The following is a 13491-nucleotide window of genomic DNA, read 5'->3' as shown; positions in this document are numbered from 1 at the left end:
TTCTACTCTGTCCTATAGGGTCCCTATAAATCGGAATTGACTGCATGCTAATGGGTTTGGCTTTGTTTTTTATACGTACCGATCTCACTGTAAATCTGTAAGTCATCCTGTAAATGACTGTTGCCTGCAAGAAAATAAATGTCTTTTAAAGACCTTTTCAGCGAGCCCTTAAATTATGTGCTATTATTTCTCCATCTTGTAATGAGCATGGGCCCAGTGTGAACAAAAACCCTTTAAAAGAGTGACACCCTGTGAGCTGCTGGATGGGTCCTTGACAGTCCAGTCATGTTAAAGTCCATTCCAAGACCCCTCAGGCTTTACTGCTTCCTCCAGTTCTTCCTCAGGGTGAAACAACAGGCAAGCCAGACCCTTCCTTCTGGAGAGGTTCCCCCTGCCATGTTCCCTGGTGCCTTTCTCCATTCTAGAGTTCATGGATAGGTCCCTGGGTGGCCAAACGGTTTGTACTCAACTACTAACCTCAAAGTTGGTGGTTCAAACCCACGCAGCGGTCTGTGGCAGTCAAAGAAAGGCCTGGCAATCTGTTTCTATAAAGATTACGGCCCTGAAGAACCTATGGAGCACTGCTGTACTCTGTAACACACAGTGTCTCCATGAGTTGGGATCGACTTGACCGCAATGGATTTGGCTTTTTTTTTTTGGTGGATTTCATGAGGACATTTGGGGAGGACACAGACTGAGTGCTTTAGAAGAATTGGATTTTAGGATGTTATTTATTTTAGAGGTGAGGGAGGGAAAGAGGGGAGGGAAGGAAGGCTAGCAGGGAAGGTGAAAACTCAATTTCTTTGAATTCTTTCTTCTTCTGAAATCAGAAGGCATTCTGTTGAATTAATCTCATTTAAAATCGATTTTCAATTCTTTTTCTTTTTTTTGGGAGTGAACTTAGCCTGGGATTTGTCCAAGTCAGGCTGGAGAGACCACCAAGCATTCTCATCAACCAGAGACCTAATTGTGGTCATTTATTATAGTCACTTATCTGATAGTAGCTTCATTATCTGTGATAGTTTTACAGGGACAAAATCCACCAGGCATGCAGTGGAGTATATAAACATGTTACCTTGTGACAGGGTGTCTGTTACTGTCAACACGCACTGGCCCTAGCCACATATCTGTAGCTTATATGAAGTAATGATGAGTTTAATAAGCGCCAGTGAAAGCTGCAATGTAAACATGACATCAGGACTGTTTGCCTTGTCAGGCCTCTTAAACAAACAAAGGTGATGGAGCCGTGCAAACAGAGCTGGATCGGGGCCTAATGAGGTGACCATCAGGGGCTGAGGTAAATTCCATCCTGCTTCACTGCAGGCTAGATTATCACCCAGACAATGCATCTGGATTTGCAATACTTTAGAAGGGATGGCGTTCAGATAACCTCTTCAACTGAACCAAACCAAACCAAGCCTGTTGCCGTCCAGTCGATGCCAACTCATGGCAACACCCAGTGTTGCAGAGTCGAACTGTGCTCTGCAGTGTTTTCACGGCCGACCTCTTTCAGAAGCAGGTTGCCAGCGCTTTGTTTCTGAGGTGTCTCTGGGTGGGTTCGAACCGCCAACCTTTTGGTTAATAGTTGAGAGCTCAATTGTTTGTGCTCCCCAGGTACTCCTTCTTCAACTGAAGCTCACCCGAAATTCTGCTCTTGGGACTTGGGGGAATTTGCCATCCATTTGGGAACGCGCATGTGCTGCAAAATGGATACAGATTTGCCAGGATGATTATCTTCAGAAGATATCTAGTAAATCACCTAGCTGTGAAAGGCGCCATGTTGGACATTTGTACAGCTAGCATTGCCTGGACATTTCTCTTTTGATAGGAAATTTTAATGTATGATGGACAATAGGTTTCAATTCAGCCCCCTTGGAATAAAACCACAAACCAAGCTGTTGATAATCAGTAAAGTGTGTGGCTGCACAAATCAGAATATCTGGAGTTATTTTTAGAGAGCCTCACTCCATAGCTATGTGTGCACATAGGTGTGAGGTTATTTGCATATCCTTACAACCTTAACTTGGAGGAGGGTGGGAGGTCCCTTTGCCCAAGTCAGCAGAGCTATTCTTGTACCCATGGAAAATGGGGACTGTTATCTGGAGGACAAAAAGGAAGACAGACGAACATCCACAGATTCTCTCTCTGCCTTGTTCAAGTCTGCCATGATTCCTGCTAGCCAGGACTAATTTAATTCTCCCGGGATTAAAGTATTTTGTTGACTCTTTGACTTTAAAGTGTAAACTGCTCTAGGAAGGGGAGCATATTGTCCCTGGGTGGTGTAAATGGTTCACCTACTAGGCTGCCAACCGAAAGGCTGGGGATTTGCATACACTCAGAGGCTCTTTGGGAGAAAGTCTTGGCAAACTCCTTCCAAATTATCAGCCACTGAAAACCGTATGGATCACAGTTCTACTCTGACACACATGGGGTCACCGTAAGTCAGAGTCAACTTGACGAGAAACTGGTTTTTTTTTAAATTGTCAGAGTGGCTAACGTAAAAGGAGTTATTAGAAGGCCTGGGCTTGGATCCCAATTCTGACACTTAATGGTTGGGTGAGACTTGAGAAAGTTTCTTAATTACTTAAGTCCCAGTTTCTTTATCTGTAAAACGAGAACGATGCTATATACATATGTATATACTTACATACATATTTATGTATTTTTTTCACAGTGTTTTGAGGAGTTGGGACTAGTTCCAGAAAGACAAGCAATGAAAGTCTGCTGTTATTGTTAGTTCAACATGTCATTGTTAGATTAATTAGCTAACTTCATCTTCATAAAATGAGACATCAAATAGGGGAGACTTGATAGAAAAGGAGGAGCTCAGAGGAGAAAACTGGTCCACGACAGTTTCTCAAAGTGTACTCCGAAGAATAGTAGTTCCTTCTGCCAGTTAGGTGTTATTAAAAAGGACACTGTGGTCACATGCATTTGGGAAAGCTAGGGTAGATAAGTTTCTCTAATACAGGACTTCTCAGAGCCTTTAATAGAGTAATGTGCCTTGCATACCTCTTAGAGGGTGATTTAATACGTAAACTAAGTCAACTATGAGCATTCTCTTTCTATCTCTCTCTAATAATTTCTTGAGGATCAGTATTCCTTACAGTTCACAGTTAGATACTCTAGCCTAGAGCATCAACTTTTGTCCAGATGGCACGGGGCCCAGTGGGCCCCTGTGTCCAGTGGTCACAAGGGAGGTCCTGAACCTAAAGTCGCAAGGTGTAGGGTAGGAGGAAGCGTAATGCATGGTGGGTGTCAAAAGTGAGGAGAGACACCTAGGAAGGTGAGGTAAGAGAAAATTGAAGGCAAACACTATCTTCCTTAGACTTAAAGTCAGGGCAGCTTAGTGACCTGGCTCGAATCCTCAGCAACTGGTCAGCATCCCCCAGAAGCCACCCACAGGGCTAACCACCTCCTCGGGAGAGACAAGCGTTTGGGAAACATTGTGTTACATGAGTTTCTTTACTGCAGGACTCTCAATGATGTGTATTGTGACTCTCCAAGAGAGGCCCACAAATGCTCTAGGGCACAGTGAAACCAGAGGCAAAAGAGAATAGATGGAAGGGAGCGGGGAGAGATAAAGAAGGAAGATGAGGTGGAAGAGGCGGAAATGGTGGGGAATCCAGTGGGCTCTTTAGAGACATCATCATCATTTCCTCAGACTGACCTCTATATGGCTTATGGGCATTGCAATCTTCCCATTCCAGGTAACCGACTTGTAAGTGTCGTTCTCTGGTCGTCAGCTGGGTGGTGTGAGGATGGTTCAGTGCAAAACTGTCACGTTGATGAAGAAAATCTGTTCTACACAGAATTGATGGGGCCATGGATGCAATGTTCCATTGTTCTGTGCTATGATTTTAACGCTCCCCCCCCATCTTCATGTCTAATATTTTTCTAATGAGTGAGGACTCATTGTATTTCTCTTTAACTCCAACCTTTTCTCACCCAACCACTCCCACTTCTCTTTACAATTCATAAAGCATATGTTAGCCCAGGAATCCTTTAATAAAGTGACAATTCCTTTTAAAGAAAAATCTTCATACTGATAAAGGAATTTTTGAAAGCAGAGTATGTCCGTGGTCACGGGGGAGAGGACAACCTGAGCTGAGGACTTCTAGTCAGCCAGAGGTCCCTGGGAGGTGCTAATGGTTTACGCTCGGCTGGTAAACTAAAGGTTGGCGGTTTGGACCCACCCAGCGGCACTGTGGAAGAAAAGGCCTAGGGGCCTACTTCTATAAAGATTACAGCCAAGGAAGCCCTATTGAGCACGTCTGCTATGTAACACATGGGGTCGCCATGAGCTGGAATCGACAACAACAACAGCGAGTCAGAGGCGCCTGAGTCTCTGTGTCTTGGAGCTTGCGATGTGTTCTGAGGATGACTACATCTAGGATGCAGTAAGCAGCCTTCAGAGAGAGCAAGTTCTTCAGCAGCGAAGCTGTAGTTTGCTTCTGAAGTCTGCCATGATGTCGTCAATTACCAAGAATCTACTTCCTATCAGCACTGGTCTTGAATGACAGTGGAACTGGGCTCCTCTTTGCCTGGCCTTTCCCAAATCCTTTCACCTGCTTTCTCATTGAAGACGACACAGCTCTATAGACATAAGGACTTTTGGGCTGGAGAGGGGAAATCTTTTTTTTTCCTCTATCTGCTTCCCCTCCCACCCCAACCCATTTCTCTGCTACTTTCAACCATCGTTTATTAAGCACGTAGGAGAGGATGTGCCAGGGACACACTGATGCTTTGATGTATGAGTAACATGCCATGTTTTTAAAACAACAGTGAAGAAATATGTGCAGAGGCTTTTCTCCAACCAATAACAAACTACCCATACTTCCTAGCAGGAAGCTCAGGTCAATCTCGTGGTTTAAAACTCAGGAAGGACATCTGTGACGATAGAGCTCAAAAAAGCAGATGGTTTCTTGAGTTGCTGGGTGACTGAGTTGCTCATTTACTTGGAAAAAAATATAGTATGTATTTATACATGTGGAAATGCTCAGTTATTTAAAAAACCCTATTAGTTCATAGCAGTGCTCTGCTGCCTGAATAAATAATTGAGTCAGGCCCTGCGTTCATCTCATATTGGGTCAGGGAATTGTCTGGGTGATAACTGAAGATCTGACTCATGAGAAAAATGTCAAAATTGCCATAGGATTTATATATTTTTTTTATTTCCTTGTAATAAAAACTGTCTTTCTTATGCCTCATCAGGGCATTAAGAAACCAAAGATGGCTCTAGGTGTCTTCTTCTCCACATAAATGTCAGGTCAGGGTCCAAACGATTTATTTTTAACAGTACAAACTGCTGACCTGTCTCCAGAGAATCAGAGTTTTCATTGGAATTCTCAAGAGCAGGGCTGTAGGCAGGGGGAGGGAGAGGGAGACTTGATGTCCTTGGCAGCTGAGCTACCACACTAATTTAGATTTTGGAAGCTTTGGAGCAATTAGCAGATCACCGTGCCATCTGCAGGCATTAATTGACTGCCCTGGCCACCTGCTGCTGAGGGTTTGCTTTATTTGACAAGTGGCAAATGAGAGTAAAAGGTCAAATAGCAGCGAATACTATTACTAGCTTTCTGCTTACTGAGTGCCTCCAATATGCCAACCATTGCACACTTACCTTGCTTAAGCTTATTAACAAGATTTCAAAATAGGCATTATTATCATGCACATTTTCAGATGAGAAAATGGAGGCTCAGAAGGGGACTTGTCCGAGGCTATATGGCTGATAAGTAACAGAGCTGGAATGAGCGCCCCAGGTTGCACTTTTATACTCTACTCTGCCAATGGCTGCATGACCTGCACTTCATTAGGTCCTTAAAGCGGCACATCATTAATGGAAATCATATGTAATTTTTTTTTTAAATTTCAGTTATTTGCAGACCAGATGGAGACAAGGTACACTTTTATAAGTATAAAAATATTTACAAACAATAAACACAATTGCCAAGTTACAGAGTATAAGGAACAGCTACTGGCAGAAAGGGAATAGATTAATGAATAAAAATTCCTACAAACCTAGAACAATAGAATCATTGGGTCTTGGGGAGTGAAGACCATGCAGTCACACCCACTAGATTTAAGTTCTATGAGGGCAGGGACTTTATTAGCAACTGTAAAATGGTGCCTGATACATAGCAGATGTTAAAAAAAATAGTTATTAAGTGAACGAACATACGAATATGTACGGATCTCCAGGCTGATTCTCTAGTCCCCTCCACAGTATTTCATCGGCATAAGTAACATTCACTACACTGTCCTAACTAGCATCCAGCCATTCCATGCTGTAGTCCATTTTGAAATTCTAAAATGTTTGGCTGCACTCTTAAAAGGATTAAATGTCTAAAGCCACACTCAAGAAGCTGATGGTAATTAATACACAGTCACTACTGCAGTACATCAAAAACTCAGAGTATTTCAACAAGCACCCAGGGTGTCTGGACACTTCACTTTGTCACCATGCAAATATTCTTGGTTACATCCTTTTCTGGCACAACTTATCTCCCATGACAGAGGCTAAAAATGCCAGATACTTGCTTTCCCAGATTCCTTTGCATCTAGGGCATAGCCATGTGGTCTAATATTAACAAATAGGACTTGAGAGAAATGTGACTCTAATAAAAGAGACCCATGAGACTTGTTATTATATCTACCTGTGATGACTGGAACTATGGCAGCTACTTTGCATCCATGAGGACAAATGCTTAAAGACTAAGTCAATGGGCATAAGTTTGAGGAATGAAAAGATGTAATGAGCATAGGACTTTAACGATGTAATTGAGCTGTTGAACTAACCTTGGAACCACCATCCTACAGGCTTTTTTTATGTAAGATAATAAATGTTCTTATGTTTTATTCCTTTTAGTTGGCTATTGTCTTAGTTTTCTAGTGCTGCTGTAACAGAAATACCGTAAGTGGGTGGCTTTAAAAAACATAAATTTATTTTATTGCTGTTTAAGAGGCTAGAAGTTCAAATTCAGAGAACTGGCTCTAGGGGAAGGCTTTCTCTCTATCAGCTCTGGGGGGAAAGTCCTTATCTCTTTTCAGCTTCTGTTCTGGGTTCATTGGTGATCTTCGTGTAGCATGTATCTTCCCCTCCATTTGTACCTGCTTCTTTGTGTCTAATCTGCTTGTCTTAGTTATCTAGTGCTGCTATAACATAAATACGACAAGTGGGTGGTTTTAACAAACAGAAATTTATTTTTCTCACAGTTTAGGAGGCTAGAAGTCCAAATTCAGGGTGTCAGCTCTAGGGGAAGGCTTTCTCTGTCAGCTCTGGGGGAAACTCCTTGACTCTTCAGCCTCTACTTCTTGTTTCCTTGGAGATCTCCATGTGTCTTGGTATCTGTCTTATTCATTTCATTCATGTGTCTTGGCATCTGCTCATTCATTTGCTTGTTTAATCTCTGTTATATTCCAAAAGAGATTGACTCAAGACACATCCTATACTAATCTTGCCTCATTAACATAACAAGGACAACCCATTGCCAAATGGGATTATAACCACAGGTACAGAGGTAAGGATCTACAACACATATTTTGGGAGGACATAATTCAATCTATAGCATTCTACTCTTTGCCCCCTCCCGAAATTCGTATCCTTGCCACATGCAAGACACATTCACCCCATCACGTCATCCCAAAACTCTTCAATCCACTCTAAGTCTGAATCTCACCTTCTGAATCATCTAAATCAAATATGGATGAGACTCTAGGTGATTTCCATTCTGGGCAACATTCCTCTTCATTTGTGAACCTGTGAAATCTAGAATGCAAGCTGCCTGTTTCCAAAATACAATGGTGGAACAGGCATAAGGTAGACATTTTGACTACAAATGGGAGAAATGGAAGGGAAAGAAGGGATAACAGGCACCAAGCAAGTCCAAAACCCAGCAGAAAAAATCACATTAGCTCTCAAGCCTTGAAATTAATCCTCTCTTCTCTGAGAGCATCTGGGCAATGGCCTTACCCTCAAGACTCTGGGTGTTGGTCATACCCTCTGGATTCTGGGTGGAGTCCCCTCGACCCTGGGCTTCAGCTTCACCCTCCTGGCCCACTGGGATGGCAACTCTGCTCACCTGGCTTTGGGTGGCCCCATTCTCCTAGTCCATCTGAGCGGCAACTCCACCCCCTTGGCCCCGGCAATCCCTATTCTTCTGCCTCTTGGGCATGGTAGCCCTGCCCCCTCAGCTTTGAGTGGTGGCCCCATGCCCCTGGAACACTTTAACAGCAGCCCCACACTCAGGAACCGAGCTGGCAAAGATTAGACTTTTTCAAACGTAGGAGGCTGTGGCTCTACCCTTTGAGGTCCAGTAGATCATGACCTCACCCTTTGAAACTGAGAAGGCACTGCTTCCCGTGTGCCTTCCAACAGTTCTGCCGATCTCTGAGTTGCTCCAGGGATGATCCTTTTCTTTTCTTAGGGGACAACAGATGTAGCTCCTTCGGCTTGTTTCCTGCCTGTAGAATTTGAACAGGCAGGCAGCATTCTTTCCTTTTGTTCTTTCTCTGTCCCCTTCAGTCTAAGCTGAAGGGTTTTCTGGTCTGGTAGTTGGTTAGACCCATCAGGCACAGGCTTAATCTCTTTAATGAAAGTTTGTGTAGCCACATCCTTGGTGAACATTCTAGGACACATGTCCTTAGTTTGTACAACAGAATTTTCCAAATCTTTAAGTTCTGTTTTCATTTTGCACAGTTCATTTTTAAGTCCATCTCTTTCCTCTTGCATTTTACTATAAGCGGCAAGGAGAAACCATGCAGCGTCTTTAAGATCTTGCTTAGAGATCTTGTCAACCAGATATCCAAGTTCATCACTTACAAGTTCTACCTTCCACCAAACATTTGAACATTATTCAGACAAGTTCTTTGCCATTGCATAAAAAGCAGCACCCCTCCTCCACTGTCCGTTCACATGTTCACTACTTTCTTTTAAAGCCTCACCAGAAGCACATTTAACTTCCACATTTCTAGTAACATTCTGTTGCTGATGGCACGTGTGTTCTCCAAGACAATAGAGGCTTTCTCTATAGCTCTCCTCATTTCCTTCAGAGCCCTCATTAGAATCACATTGACGTCCATAATTCTACCAACAGTCTCTTCAAGGCAATCTAGGCTTTTACTATTAGGCGCCTTAAAACTCTTCCAGCCACTACTGATTACCCTGTTCCAAAAGTGCTTCCACGCTGTAAGTATTTGTTAGAGCAGCACCCCTACTTCTTGGTACCAAATTCTGTCTTAGTTATCTAGTGCTGCTATAACAGAAATAACACGAATGGGTGGCTTTAACAAACAGAAATTTATTTTCTCAGTTTAGGAGGTTAGAAGGCCAAATTCAAGGTGCCAGCTCTAGGGTAAGTCTTTCTCTCTCTGTTGGCTCTGGAGGAAGGTCCTTGTCTCTTTGAGCTTCTGCTCCTGGGCGATCTTCCTGTGGCTTGGCGTCTCTCTTTCCCCAGCTCTGCTTCCTAGCTTGCTTTGCTTAATCTCTTTTATCTCTCAAAAGAGACTGACTCAAGATACACCCTACACTAATCCGGCTTCATTAATACGACAAAGACAACACATTCCCAACTGGGATTATAATAGAGGTTAGGATTTGCAACACCTCTTTCTGGGGACATGATTCAATCCATAACACACTCGTTTTATATCTCAAAGGTGATTGGCTTAAGACCCCTACACTGATATGGTCTCATTAACATAACAAAGAAAGTCCTATTCCAACTGGGATTACACCCACAGGTAGAGGGGTTCAGGATTTACAACACATATTTTTGGGGGGCATAATTTAATCCATGATAGCTATTCTCTTACTAGAAGACAAAAGCATCCTGGAGTACTCTTGCTGTTTGAACAGAACTAACTGTGGCCCAGTAGCAATTTCTTATAGGCTTATGAAACACATTTCTTAATGTTTTATAGTAATATGTGATTTCAGTTGGTACAAGCATGACATTATTCTTTACACAATACTATCTCTCCATTCAGTTTAACGGTTCAGCTGATGAAGGTAGCTATTAGAGTACTCATACCTCATGTAGCAAATGTTACTTTTATACGCTGTTCACAACTTGACAGCAGACCTGTGAAGTTCTTGAGGTGTATCATGATGTCAGGGCAGACTGGTGGAGAAACACTGCTGTGTGGAAATTCTGTCACAGTGTCTTCTTTCTCCTAGATTGTATTTTCCTAGTGGGCTGGAGGATAATAAGGATCATTGTGTCCTCAGGGCCTAGCCAAGTACCTACCGTGTAATCAACATAATGTCTAACATGCATGAGTGCTTACTTTGTGCTGGACACTGTTTTAATTATTTTGGATGTATTAACTCATTTAACCTTTATCCCAGGAGATGGTGGAACCAGGATGTGAACCAGGCTTTATGGCTCAGAGCCCACTCTTGAGCCCATTATACTCCACCACTCACTATTAAAAGCGTCCCAATAAATGTTTGCTGAATTGAACAGGACTGAAATGGCTCCTTGACATCATACTATCCCTGTAACAGGCAATCAGTAACTATTTGTTGAGTGGAGTCCAGCCTCTCTGCTCAAGTACTCGGGATCAACCAGAGAGGCGTCTCTGGAGAGGCTCTGCTTTGAGCAGGGCTTTAAGGGGACAGCTGCTCATGGATAGCCTGGAACCGTTTCCTTCAGAGCCACCTGCTCAGGTTCAGCCCAGGCCTTGACTCAGCAGGCAAGGATAGCTGCATGGCAGGCCAAGGGGAAGAGTGGAGACTTTAGTCTGGAGCCTAATGGAAAAGAATCCCTTTGGCAAATCTAAATTCTCCACTGGCAAGCTGAGCGAAGGGCAGGAAGAACTGGATGGTTCTCCCTGTTATCTAAGGCTGGGGTTTCCCTGAAGTCGGCTAAAATCTGCTTGTATCTTTTCTGCCTACGCTTGGAGGCTGGGGGAAATCTGTGGGTAAGGGAGAGAAGAAGGAGCCGCTCTCCCCTAGTGCACCCCAATCACGGCATCAACGGGGAAGGTGGCTGGGGTTGTGTGTTCAGGGTACAGAAACAGAAGGGTGGTGTTAGGGATGGGGAAGCCTGGAGGCTTCGTTTATTTAGTTCTTGGTACTATATTTTATATGATGCTTGTCAAATGTCATATATAGACGCTGACTTTCAGGAGTTCATAATACAGGGCAGATAATGACCGAAGGAGGATCTATATTTTAAAACGTCTGTCGGAAAGGAGAGGGCAGTGGTGGTTCAGTGGTAGAATTCTTGCCTTCCATGTGGGAGACCCGAGTTCAATTCCTGGCTAATGCTCCTCATGCACAGCCACCACCCGTCTGTCAGTGGAGGCTTTCGTGTTGCTATGATGCTGAACAGATTTCAGCGGAGCTTCCAGACTAAGACAAACTAGGAAGAAAGGCCTGGTGAGCTACTACTAAAAAAAAAAAAAAAAAAAAATCAGCCAGTGAAAACCCTACAGATCACAATGGTTTGATACTGCTGTGCTTGGGGTCTCCATGAGTCAGGGGCCGACTTGATGAGTTAGGTGCTATTGAGTCGCTTCTGACTCACAGCAACCCTGCGTACAACAGAACGAAACACCGCCCGGTCCTGTGCCATCCTCACAGTCGTTGTTATGCTAGAGCCCATTGTTGCAGCCACTGTATCAATACTTCTCGTTGATGGTCATGGTCTTTTTCGCTGACCCTTTACTTTATCAAGCATGATGTCCTTCTCTAGGGACTGGTCCCTCCTGATAATATGTCCAAAGTATGAATAAGAAAGGAAAAAAAATACATATATATTTAGTTGGGAGTGGATTTGCTAGAAATCACTCACTGAGCTGGAGAAAGCCTGCGGCTGCTGTAATAATGAGATTTATTACCACAATCCCTCTACCCCCTAATCACGCCCAACAGATAGGAGTTGTCTTGTAAACTCTCATTTCTGTCTTTGGAAGGTGGGGGGCATACGAGTTGTCATATGGTTAGACAAGTCAACGGAAGCCTCTTCTATGGTTTGAACACTGGCATGAGTAAGCCCCTAAGGGGTCCCCTTGCTCCCTCTCCATTTATCATGACCACCTTCATCCCAAACAGCTGGGATAGGTTCTCCATTTTATTCATTGCTAGAATGATTTAGCACCTCTGAAATATGTAACAGTGGAGTTAGCCCTGAGCGACAACCACCTGAGCTGGAAAGTCAATATATGCATAGTACTAGGGTGGGTGAAGCTGCTTTTCCAGGACCCATGTTACATTTGTATTTCCAGCACTCAGCCTGTCCACCCATGGGGACTGTGTGGGCACAGGTGACTCCAGGTGCTGACTGGCAGCCCTCACTGGTTGCCTTCCCTGCTGGGCTATTGTTTCCCCCCATGTGACCACAGCCTTCTGTTGTCTGGAGCTGATAACAGGACCATAAATCTCCCACGGGCTGAAACTTGGCATCTGAAACCTCAGCACAGGCTTGATTTGAGAAAACAAGATAAGACATCACGATGCGGTATTTTCCAGTTATCCAAGAAGGTACAGGAAAGTCTTGGTAGGTTACAGGCAGCGAAAGCATTCCTCGAGGCTCTGTCTACACTGCCAAGTGGATCTCTGCGAGAGCTGTGACTGGTGTTACCTGCTGATGGCATCTACCTGCTGGCTCTGTGTCAGTTTTCTAAACTTGTCAGCAGGTCTGCGGATGCTGCTCCCTGAATAATACCACGGGGTTAGGCAGAATCAGAGGAGAACATGATGGGGACTGTGCTGGCACTACAGAGGCTGGGTAGCTGATGGTTTATTACTACCTATCATTGCTGTTCGGTGCTGTTGAGTCAGTTCCAACTCATAGCAACCCTAGGTGGGATAGAATGAAACACTGCCTGGTCCTGCGCCACCCTCACAATGTTTAAATTCATTGTTGCAGCCACTGTGTCAATCCATCTTGTTGAGGGTCTTCCTATTTTTTGCTTACCCTCTACTTTATCAAGCACGGTGTCCTTCTCCAGGGACTGGTCTCTCCTGATAACATGTCCAAAGTACATGAGATGAAGTCTCACCATCCTCGCTTCTAAGGAGTATTCTGGCTGTACTTCTTCCAAGACAGATTTGTTCATTCTTCTGGCAGTCCATGGGATATTCCATATTCTTCGCCAGCACCATAAGTCAGTGGCATCAATTCTTCTTTGGTTTTTCTTATTTATTGTCCAGCTTTCACATGATAAGGCAATTGAAAATACCATGGCTTCGATCAGGCACATCTTAGTTCTCAAAGTGACATTTTTGCTTTGGAACACTTTGAAGAGGTGTTTTGCAGCAGATTTGCCCAATGCAATACGTTGTTTAATTTCTTTCTTTTTTTTTTTTATTATTGTACTTCAGGTGAAGGCTGACAGAAAAAATAGTTTCTCGTGAAACAGTAGTACACATATTGTTTTATGACATTGGTTAACAACCCCACAACATATCAACCCTCTAACTTCTCAACCTTTTTTTTTGGTGAAAATACACATAGCCAAAGATAGAGCATTTCAAAAATTTCT

This window comes from Trichechus manatus, unplaced genomic scaffold (genome assembly GCF_000243295.1).
Source record: "Trichechus manatus latirostris isolate Lorelei unplaced genomic scaffold, TriManLat1.0 scaffold00039, whole genome shotgun sequence".
Classification (NCBI taxonomy): Eukaryota; Metazoa; Chordata; class Mammalia; order Sirenia; family Trichechidae; genus Trichechus; species Trichechus manatus.
Note: the sequence above shows the minus strand (reverse complement) of the source record.